This window comes from Trichechus manatus, unplaced genomic scaffold (assembly GCF_000243295.1).
Source record: "Trichechus manatus latirostris isolate Lorelei unplaced genomic scaffold, TriManLat1.0 scaffold00041, whole genome shotgun sequence".
Classification (NCBI taxonomy): domain Eukaryota; kingdom Metazoa; phylum Chordata; class Mammalia; order Sirenia; family Trichechidae; genus Trichechus; species Trichechus manatus.
The window spans coordinates 10,104,910-10,113,838 of record NW_004443977.1 but is presented as its reverse complement, the minus strand read 5'-3'; positions in this window follow the sequence as shown (position 1 = coordinate 10,113,838).

Sequence of the window (8,929 nt, the reverse complement as noted above, 5' to 3'; positions counted from 1 at the left end):
TACTTCTGAAAATTAGCCGATGAAAAGTTTAAGGTTCACAACAGAACATTGTCCAATTCACTTGCTTTGGATACATCAGGAGGGATCCATCTCTGGAGGAGGACATCCTGTTTGGTGACGTAGAGGGCCAGCAAGCGCGAAGGAGACCCTTGGTGAGATGGATTGGCAAAATAGCCACAGTGATGGACTCAAACATGCTGGTGATTATGGGGATGACAAAGGACCGGGCAGCCATTTGTTCTGGTGTACATAAGGTCACCACGTAGGAGCTGACTCAATGGCAGCTATCATCATCATCATCATTACCCCCTGATATGATGCCTGATTTCCTTCCCAATAATACAAACCTCACTCTAACATGAGAAAACATGTATGGAAGAGCTACCAGACTGAGGAATATTTTACCAAATAACTGGCCAGACCTGGTGGCACAATGGTTAAGTGCTCGGCTGCTAACTGAAAGATTGGAGGTTCAAACCCACCAACCATTCCATAGGAGAAAGATGTGGCAGTCTGCTCCCATAAAGATTTACAGCCTTGGAAATCCTATGTGGCAGTTCTACTCTGTCCTATGGGGCACTATGAGTAGCAATTGACTCCACGGCAATGGGTTTTGTTTGATCAAGATCATGAAATACAAGGAAAGACTCAGGAACTGCCCCAGAGTGGAGGAGTCTAAGGAGATATGACAATTAAATGCAATGTGGGATCCTGGATTGACTATTGGGACAAAAAAAAAAAAAGGACATTACTGAACGAACTTGTGAAATCTAAATAAGTCCTCTATTTTTGTTAATAGTTTTGTACCAAGGTTACTATCTTAGTTTTGATAAATGTTCTATGGTCATGTAAGATGTTAAGGTAAAGGGAAGCTGGGTGAGGGGTATACAAGAAGTCTCTATACTATTGTTGTAACTCTTGGGTGCATCTAAAATTAACTCAAATTTTAAAAAATGTGATCAAATCTAATAAAGAAAGAACCCTGTGGGTTAATCAAAGGTGGGTTCCTCTACCACACCTGACCGCCACCTAAAAGAGGCCCGATGAACTGAGCCAGTGGTCATGTTATGACAGGTTTACCTGAGAGCGGGCCCTGGTCTGAAATGGAAATAAATTGGAAAGGGGTTTGAGGAACGAAATAGGATGGAAAGTCACAGAATAATGATATTCTCCATTTATTCAGAACATACTGTTAGCCAGACACTGTGCTAAGTTCTTTACATCTGCCAGCTCACTTAAACCTCACAATCTTTGAGATAGCTGTTAAGTTTTCCCTGTTTACAGATGGGGAGACTGGGTCTCACAGAAGTAAAGGAACAAGATCAGACAGCTAATAGCTGGTGGGGTTGGAATTTAAATCCAGTCTGCTTGATGCCAGAGGTCTTTCTTAATCACTCCACTGTACTGTCTTTTCAGTGATTTCCCCTCTGTCTTAGTTATCTAGTGCTGCTATAACAGAGATACCAGAAGTGGGTGGCTTTAACAAACAGAATGTATTTTCTCACTGTTTAGGGAGCTAGAGGTCCGAATTCAGGGTACTAGCTCTAGGGGAAGGCTTCCTCTTTCTGTTGGCTCTGGGAGAAGGTCCTTGTCTCTTTTCAGCTCGTTTCTTGGTTCCTTGCAGATCTCATGCGGCATAACCTCTGTCTTCCCCCATTTCTGCTTTTTTGCTGCTTGCTTAATCTACTCTTTTATATCTCAAAAGAGATTGACTTAAAACACACCTGGCACTAATACTGCCTCATTAACATAACAAAGAAAACTCTATTCCCAAATGGGATTATAACCACAGGTGTAGTAGGATTTATAATACATATTTTGGGGGGACACAGTTCAATCCATAACACCCTCATTCAGTTCGTACTTCAGGGTTTCTGGGCTGAGTGGGTCGGGAAAGAGAAGACAGAAGGCAGGAGGAAGAGGGGGTGGCCTATGATGGGCTGGTCAGTGGGAGCTGTCCATGGTGCTGGTCACAGAGCTGTGGAGTTGGAGAGCCTGCAGGAGATGGTGCAGGAAGGAAAGCAGGAAGAGCCATCACAGAGAAGGAGCACTGCTCAGACTAGAAGGAAATGAGCAGTTAGATGTGATGACATCTTCTCCACCAATGAGGAGGAATCAAGAGGAGGAGAGACTTCAAGTTCTGGCGTGAAATAAATAAACATGGGAGTCAAAATCAAGTTGACAGCAATGGGACAGTAGCCAGTGAGGTAGGGATTTGTCCTCAGGTCTGACTTACAACCAGTACTCCCAGTATAGCTGTACTGGTTGTTAAAACCTGGAAATACTCTGGTAAACAGTTGCTGACTGAGCCCTTTACTGCTGTGACAGCTCTCTCAGTCCCTTCCTCCCTGCCACGCCTCCCCCAGGTTTCCTCATGATCCAGCAACTAAAGGGTTAATGTCTGGTATAGTGGGGACTTCCAGGACCCTTCTCGGGCTCTAAGACCAGCTAATATCCATTCTTATTGGTCAGCGCCCATACCTCACCAGTTATTCAGTCTTTTAAATACTATTCCTGTTTGTCTCCAATTTACAGACAAGGAGAGTGAGGTTCTGGGAGGCTTAACAATTTGACTCAAGTTGCTCAGTTGTTAAATACTAGAACCATGTCTTAGTTTCCTAGGACTGCCATAACAAAATACTGCAAACTGGGTGACTTATAAGAAAAGAAATTTATTGTCTTAGAGTTCTGGATGCTAAAAGTCCAAATCAGGATATTGGCCATGTTGACCCCTGAGGGCTCTGAGACAGAAACTGTTCCATGTCTCTCTCCTAGCTTCTGGTGGTTCCTGACAATCCAGGACATTCCTTGACTTGTAGATGTATCTTCACATGGCATCTGCTCCCTGTATGTCTCTGTGTCTGGTCTCCTCTTTCATAAGACACCACTTAAATGGGGTTAGGACCCACCCTACTCTGGTATGAGCTCATGTTAACCTAAATGGTCACATTCACAATCACAGGGGGTTAGGACTTCAACATACATTTTTTGAGGGGGACACAATTTAATCCATAATAAACCAGGACTTGAACTCGAGTCTCATGAGATCAAACCCCATGCCCTCTTCCCTCCACCTTTTCACTGCTGGCCTGTGTATCTTTCTGCCCTGCGGTGGAGACAGTGTATAGAGAGGAAAAGTTATCTAGGGAGCCTGGGCTGGCACAGGACACTTAGAAAACTCCACAAGGGTCCCAGGCAGGATATAACCTTTCCTAGAATTCTCTTGCCAGATGGCATTCTACTCCCAAACTCTTGCCAGCACTTTCAGGCTGGAGGAGTCACCAATTCCTAGATGCTCCCCACACCCCCTGTAGCTACAGGAGGCCATGAGGCTCTGGCTCAGAGAGTGCCCCATGCCTGCCTCTAGTCCAGCCCTGAACTACTCCAGTACCCTGTTAGCTGCAGCTTGATCTCACGCTCCACCCCCACCTCAGGAGGTCAGGTTTAGAAGAATTACCTCACTCATCTCTGAGGTTAGGAGCTTCTGTGGGGGCCCCTGCCTCCTCACCCCCCTTCCCCAAATGCATCTTGGATTTCAAAACCAACACTCATAACGGAGTCAGAGTCTTAAGATGAAGGAAGGTGGAGAGGATATCCCAAGTGGTGGAGTTGAACTTTCTTGCCAATTGGATAGCAGATCACCCCGGCATCTCCTTTTGTCTTTATCCACCCCAGAGCAGCAAGACAGCCTCCATCTTGGAGAAAACAAAGGACAGGGATCTGAAGAAAACCTTCCCATATTTCCAGTGTGCAGCAGAAAGGTAGAGAGGTGGTGGGAGGGAAGGGTGTGCAGAAGGCTGAGGGCCTTATTTACAGGGACCTTCCATTTAGGGAGTGATCTTCATGTGTGAGTGTGCGCGCGCGTGTGTGTGTGTGTGTGTGACTAACCTTCGTTGATTTCCTACCACATGCCAAGCACTTTACACATGCTTGATCACTTATGCTCACATCAACCTTTTGCTAATTATTCCCAGGTAACACATAAGAAAACTGAGGTTCAGAGAGGTCATGTGACTTGCCCAAGGTCACACAGCCAGGAACTGGCAGGGCTAGGATTAATCCCAGGTCTGCCTGATTCCCTAGCCAGAGTCTTCTCTATTCCATGGGAGTATGGGAATGTAGGAAGATACCCAGGGAAAATGCCTAGAAAAGGATTTGTGTGTCTCTGTGTGTGTGTTTAAGAGCCGGGCTGCTAACCAAAAGGTCAGCAGTTCAAATCCACCAGCCGCTCTTTGGAAACCCTATGGGGCAGTTCTACCCTGTCCCATAGGCTCACCATGAGTCGGAATCAACTCGATGGCAATGGATTTGTTTTTTTTTTTTTTTTGTGCGTGTGTGTGTGTGTGTGTGTGTGTGTGTGCGTGCTGAAGCCCAAATCACCGAGTGTGCTTTATCTTTATTATCCCCACCCCCAACCTCCAGGCCAGGATGATCTGAAACTATCTCTACTCCTCCCTCCTCTTCCCTTTCTCCCACATCCTGGTCCTTCTCAATTTCCTGATTCATCGCCCACACTTGTTGACAGCTTTGAACCAAACATTACCCTCTCCTGTTGTCTTTCTTGGGCCAATGGAGGACAGGGTCACCAGGACCCAGCACCCATTCTCTCTCACAGGCTCTGCATTCCTGAAAATGGGGACTTCCAAAGAAACCCCAGAATCTTCTCTCCCCTGCTCAACTCAACCCCTTGCCATGCCTCTTTCCATGCTGTGCACCTCCTTGTGAAAAATCATGTTAGTCTGCCTTGTCAGTCAAAGTCACTAACCAGCAGAGCTCCCAGTGGCAGCCAGAACCCCACAGAAGCAGAGCCCACAGGGGCCCTGCTAAAAGGAGAATCATCTTCTTTCGTCGTCCCAAGCCCACAATCCACCAAAGTTGGAGCAGATGAGAGCTGGGGAGGGAGACTCCCAGTGAGGAGGCACAAGGAATGTGGCTGGTAGCATGAGCTTTTCCTCCTCCTTGGGGTTTTCTCACAGATTCTTGGCCACCACAAAATCCTGATCCCACTGGCCACTGATCCCTATTCTTTTTGGCTGAAGAAGGGACAAACAGGTCCCTTTCCTTGTTCCTAAGGTCCAGCTGAGTAAGGATGACCCTTTGAAAAGGAACTTAACAAACCTGAGGGAAAACAAAAAGGAAATCATTATAGAAACTACAAAGAGCATAAAAGTTGTCATGTCCAAAGTACAGGTTTTGGATTCTGAGAATCCCAGTAAAACCAGTGGAAAACTCAGTGGGTTCCACATTCCTTGATCCCAAGAAAACTCCAAGCATAATAATGCTGGCATAACCTAATGCACCCCCTGGCCTGCCCCTTCCCTCCAGTATTGCCAGCCTCCGGCCAACTCAGGTGACAATTATCTCTGTCCATCTTTCACTTTTCACGAGTAAACTCCAACTCTCCTAAAAATGTTAGTTTAGACCACAGCTACCACAAGCTCCACCAGACTGAGCCCAAAACAACTAGATGGTGCTCAGTTATCACCAGTGACTGCTCTGGCAGGGATCACAATAGAGGGTCCTGGACAGAGCAGGAGAAAAATGTAGAACAAAATTCAAATTCACACACATACACACACACACACACACACAAAACCAGGCTTGCTTGTCTGACAGAGACTGGAGAAACCCCAAGAGTATGGCCCTCGGATAACCTTTTAACTCAGTACGGAAGTCACTCCTGAGGTTCACCCGTCAGCCAAAGATTAGACAGGTCTACAGGGCCAACAATAACACACGTGAGGGATGTGCCTCATAGTTCAATCATGGATGCAAGACTAATGGGCACACCAGCCCAAAAGCAAAGACGAGAAGGCAGGAAGGGACAGGAAAACTGGACGAATGGAAACAGGAAACCTAGGGTGGAGAAGGGGAGAGTGTTGCCACATCCCAGGGTTGGCAGCCAATATCACAGAACAATTTTTGTATTAACTGTTTAACGAGAAATTAATTTGTTCTGTAAACTTTCACCTAAATTTAAAAAAAAATGCTAGTTTATTTTCTGGGTTTACCCCTAGACCCATAAGGTCTCTCCCCCTAACCATGCCCCTTCCCTCCCATCTGAGAGGAAAATGGCTCACTGCCGAGTTCTTGGACAGTAAAACATCTTTTGTTGCCCATGAATGAACTTTGAGACTTTAAGCTTCATCTCCCTAAGGACACCCTTTCCCCCAGCGCACATACCAACAAGTGAACAAACCAAAAACAAAAACAAAAAAACCGGTTGCCGTCGAGTCGATTCTGACTCATAGCTTCCCTATAGGACAGGGTAGGACCGCCCAATCGGGTTTCCAAGGAGCAGCTGGTAGATTCGAACTGATGACCTTTTGAAGAGCAGCGAAGCTCTTAACCACTGCGCCACAAGGGGTCCAAGTGAACAAAGGGCCTTCCAAAAATCCACCTTACGTGTAACAATTCCTTCTTCATACATTAACCTTCAGAACATCCAAAAGAGCTTGGTGCTAGCAGGACAGGAGGAAATGGCTAGAGAAAACAGCAAGGACACATTCTCTTCTATCAGCAAAAGTAATCCATTTGAAACCCGATATGCAAATAACAAAAAAAACTACGAGCTGCTTTAAGTCAGCAATTGCAATCACGGGGAATGAGATTCCGGTTGAATTTCTGGCCCTTTGTCAGCCGCGAGTGTCGAGAAAGAACAGGAACAACTCTCAGTGGGGTCACGACTGGGGGACTTCATGACAACTAGGGGGCTATGCATACCATGTCGCGACTGCTAACAGGTACCGTTAGCAAGGAAAGTTAGCGAACAAAAAGTTAAGGTATGCATTAAAGTTGGGCAGAGCATTTGCCGTCTAAGAACCTTGAGTCATTCGGGCTACCGTCGTCGTCCCGGGATACCAGGAGACGCCGTAGTCTGAGCGTCCAGTTCCTATGGAAACGACAACATGGCGGCGGTGTGAGTTGATCCCAGAGGAGCAGTGCGAGTGGCCAGGAAAGGTATCTGCCTGGGAGACTGCCTCCTCCGGGAAGTTGTGACCAGCGGTCTCCATCATGTCCTTCGGAGAGCCCCGTGGGCTGAGACTTGGGCGGGGGAAGGGGGTAGTGGGGGGCGTGGTGGTGCAGGAATCAGACGGGATCCCGAAGAGAGAGTAGGAACAGCCCTGAATATATTTTATGTCCCCCTCCATTTTACCTGTTTCTTCCTCCTTCAATATTACGCGACGACCCTCCACTTTTTCCACCGGTCATCTAGGGGATTTTTCAGGCCAGAAAGTCGGCAAATAAAGGAAGTTGCTGATGATATATGTTTTTAAAGTCCTCTAGGTTAGAAAGTTGGATTAAAAAAAAAACAATCCCACTTTCCCAGTCTCTTCACAATGATTGCAGACGTCTGAATCGTTGGAAGAATAGTGCAGGCTAGTGTGAAAATTAAGATTGTTAATTATAGTTCTAGGTTTGTCTAGTGCTTTTTCAAATTCCCTATTTCATTCCAGCTACACATCAACTTGTAGTCAGGATACCCTCTTATTTTGCAGATGAGGAGATTGAGGCTTGGGGAGATGGAGGGGCTTGGCCTTCTCAACAGAGTGAGCAGATGCTGGAAACCGGCTTTCCTTGCTCCAGGTCCAGTGCTTACTCCCTTAAGCCCTGCGACCTGGGCTGGATGAGCTTTCTTCCCCTTGGTCTCTCATCTCTTCTGTGCACTCTGTGGGATAATTTCATGTGTTGACTGGAGACTCTTCAGAGCCCTGAGACAGGGGCTGTCTGTAGAATCCTCTGAAGTCAGAAATGTTAATGAGACAGGGCAACACTGCAAGGCCATCCAGTGGCAGAAAAGTAAAGGGACCCTCCTTCCTGTCTCCCCAGCTTGCATTTCTTTATTTTATCTGAATGTCCACTTCCCTATCGAAGGTGGGAGCCTTGGTTGTTTTGTCCCGTGCCTAGCACAGTGCCTGGTGCCTAGTAGGCACTCAGTAAATGCTTTGTGAATGAATGAACGAGTGAATCTAAGGTAATCCCCTCCAGAGGTTTTGGAGACGTTGACAATTAATTGAATTGACAGAATCTTTTGTTTTTTGCTCTGGATGGGGGTGAGGAGAGGGTGGGAGAGTGCCTGATGGAAGTGTGTAAATTCCTAAAGGGTGACTGTGAAATTGTTTACATATCTGTATTTTTCAGACTACTCAGTGTCCTGGGTATGACAATCTGAGTATGTTATAATAAAAAGCTGAATCCCAAACTCGGAAAGAGATAATTTTAGGCCAAATAAAAGGCAATTCACATCTAATCATAAACTGTTTTCAGAATTAAAATACATATGAAGGCCTTGCAACATTGCCTGGCAGATGATAAGTTCTCAGGAAATGTCAGTAGAAGTTGTTGCAGTTTTTGAGATTGTTATCCCAAGAGTCGGGAAAAGACACTGAGTAGTCTGAAAAATGGAGCCCTGGTGGCACAGTGGTTAAAAGCTCAGGCTGCTAACCAAAAGGTCGGCAGTTCAAATCCAGCAGCCGCTCCTTGGAAGCCCTATGGGGCAGTTCTACTCTGTTCTATAGGATTGCTATGAGTCGGAATTGACTCAGTGGCACACAACAACAACAACAGTTTGAAAAATATACATATGTTCAAAAAAGGTATTAGATCGATGTTGTCCAACTTGGTAGCCACTAGACACATGTGTTGATTGAGCCCTTGAAAGAATGTAGTCCGAATTGAGATGTGCTATAAGTGTAAAATGCACACTAGATTTTTTTTATTGTTGTAGTTAAATGAAGTTTACATTTCAAGTTAGTCTCCCATACAAAATTTTATACATACATTGTTATGTGACCCTAATTGTTCACCCCATTCTGTGACAGGACTCTCCTCCTTTCCGCCCCTGATTCCCCATGTCCATTCAACCAGCTCCTAACCCTCTCTGCCTTCCCGTCTCACCTCTGGACAGAAGCTGCCCCTTTGGTCTCTT